Below are 2,500 nucleotides of genomic sequence, written 5' to 3'. Positions count from 1 at the left end.
GGCCGGGCCAGGTAGGTCCGTCATCCGGGAAGAACCGCGCGCGCTTGCCGGGAGCCCGAGCGCCCAAAGGGGCGAATCGACTCCTCCAGATATACCGCCGAGCAGCCAGCCAGGACACCGGGGCTCTGCCCAACAGACGCGAACCGAGGCCCGCGGAAGGACAGGCTGCGCACCCGGGCCGTAGGCCGGCACCCAGCGGGTCGCGACGTCCCTACTAGGGGAGAAGTGCGGCCCACCGCACACCGGAACGGCCCCACCCCGCGGCGAGTGGAAAGGCAACCGGACACGACCCCGCCGCGGATTGCTCCGCGCGGGCGGCCGGCCCCATCTGCCGAGGGCGGGAGCCAGTGGCCGGATGGGCGTGAATCTCACCCGTTCGACCTTTCGGACTTCTCACGTTTACCCCAGAACGGTTTCACGTACTTTTGAACTCTCTCTTCAAAGTTCTTTTCAACTTTCCTCACGGTACTTGTTCGCTATCGTCTCGTGGTCATATTTAGTCTCAGATGGAGTTTACCACCCACTTGGAGCTGCACTCTCAAGCAACCCGACTCGAAGGAGAGGTCCCGCCGACGCTCGCACCGGCCGCTACGGGCCTGGCACCCTCTACGGGCCGTGGCCTCATTCAAGTTGGACTTGGCTCGGCGCGAGGCGTCGGGGTAGTGGACCCTCCCAAACACCACATGCCACGACAGGCGGCAGCCTGCGGGGTTCGGTGCTGACTCTTCCCTGTTCGCTCGCCGCTACTGGGGGAATCCTTGTTAGTTTCTTTTCTCCGCTTAGTAATATGCTTAAATTCAGCGGGTAGTCTCGCCTGCTCTGAGGTCGTTGTACGAGGTGTCGCACGCCACACCGCCAGCCGGCTGTGCACGCTACCGAGAAAGTACCGGTATGCGAACCGCCAGGCGACGGGCGCGCATCGCACGTTTAAGGAGACGCGGCCGGCCCCACAGGCGGCCACGACACTCCAGGTCTCCGAAGCGGGACAAACGCCGCGCGCTTCAGTATACGTAGCCGACCCTCAGCCAGACGTGGCCCGGGAACGGAATCCATGGACCGCAATGTGCGTTCGAAACGTCGATGTTCATGTGTCCTGCAGTTCACATGTCGACGCGCAATTTGCTGCGTTCTTCATCGACCCACGAGCCGAGTGATCCACCGTCCTGGGTGATCTTTTTCATTTAGTTTCCACTGTCTCTTTCAAGACAGTTGCATAGGCGGGACTGAGGCGTTTGACGGCCCCTGTTCCAGCGTTCCTGTGTCCAACGGCCTCACGGCCGATGGGCGTCGTACGGCTCCACACCGGAGCGGACAGGCACTCGGGCGAAAGTCATTCAAAACCGGCGCCAGGCGCCAGGTGCCGCAGGCCAGCCGCTCCAGAGCTTCAGCGCTCGTACCACACAACATTTTTCCGTTAGTTTTGAGAGGCACGCGTGGTTCCGCACGCGGCGCACGGCTGCTGCCGTACAGGTAGCGTGTTGCGCGACACGACACGCACATCGAAAGACATGCAGTCTAGTCGGTAATGATCCTTCCGCAGGTTCACCTACGGAAACCTTGTTACGACTTTTACTTCCTCTAAATGATCAAGTTTGGTCATCTTTCCGTAGCATCGGCAACGACAGAGTCGATGCCGCGTACCAGTCCGAAGACCTCACTAAATCATTCAATCGGTAGTAGCGACGGGCGGTGTGTACAAAGGGCAGGGACGTAATCAACGCGAGCTTATGACTCGCGCTTACTGGGAATTCCTCGTTCATGGGGAACAATTGCAAGCCCCAATCCCTAGCACGAAGGAGGTTCAGCGGTTACCCCGACCTTTCGGCCTAGGAAGACACGCTGATTCCTTCAGTGTAGCGCGCGTGCGGCCCAGAACATCTAAGGGCATCACAGACCTGTTATTGCTCAATCTCGTGCGGCTAGAAGCCGCCTGTCCCTCTAAGAAGAAAAGTAATCGCTGACAGCACGAAGGATGTCACGCGACTAGTTAGCAGGCCAGAGTCTCGTTCGTTATCGGAATTAACCAGACAAATCGCTCCACCAACTAGAACGGCCATGCACCACCACCCACCGAATCAAGAAAGAGCTATCAATCTGTCAATCCTTCCGGTGTCCGGGCCTGGTGAGGTTTCCCGTGTTGAGTCAAATTAAGCGCAGGCTCCACTCCTGGTGGTGCCCTTACGTCAATTCCTTTAAGTTTCAGCTTTGCAACCATACTTCCCCCGGAACCCAAAAGCTTTGTTTCCCGGAGGCTGCCCGCCGAGTCATCGGAGGAACTGCGGCGGATCGCTGGCTGGCATCGTTTATGGTTAGAACTAGGGCGGTATCTGATCGCCTTCGAACCTCTAACTTTCGTTCTTGATTAATGAAAACATACTTGGCAAATGCTTTCGCTTCTGTTCGTCTTGCGGACGATCCAAGAATTTCACCTCTAACGTCGCAATACGAATGCCCCCGCCTGTCCCTATTAATCATTACCTCGGGTTCCGAAAACCAACAA

General features: G+C 58.1%; 2 non-coding genes across 2 annotated transcripts in view; both read right to left on the bottom strand.

Moving 5' to 3' along the window:
* LOC126110743 (large subunit ribosomal RNA) overlaps positions 1–828 on the bottom strand; it is a 4,215-nt gene extending 3,387 nt beyond the window's left edge. Inside the window, exon 1 of the ribosomal RNA XR_007523900.1 lies at positions 1–828. This exon is cut by the window's left edge and continues 3,387 nt beyond it. This is a non-coding gene — a ribosomal RNA (large subunit ribosomal RNA).
* Positions 829–1,015: 187 nt separating this feature from the next.
* LOC126110740 (5.8S ribosomal RNA) lies at positions 1,016–1,170 on the bottom strand. Its single transcript, XR_007523897.1, has one exon. It is a non-coding gene; the product is annotated as a 5.8S ribosomal RNA (ribosomal RNA).
* Between the last annotated feature and the right edge of the window lie 1,330 nt (positions 1,171–2,500).

The sequence above is a fragment of the Schistocerca cancellata genome, unplaced genomic scaffold (genome assembly GCF_023864275.1).
Source record: "Schistocerca cancellata isolate TAMUIC-IGC-003103 unplaced genomic scaffold, iqSchCanc2.1 HiC_scaffold_33, whole genome shotgun sequence".
In the NCBI taxonomy this organism is placed as follows: Eukaryota; Metazoa; Arthropoda; class Insecta; order Orthoptera; family Acrididae; genus Schistocerca; species Schistocerca cancellata.
This window is presented reverse-complemented; position numbering and strand designations above follow the sequence as displayed.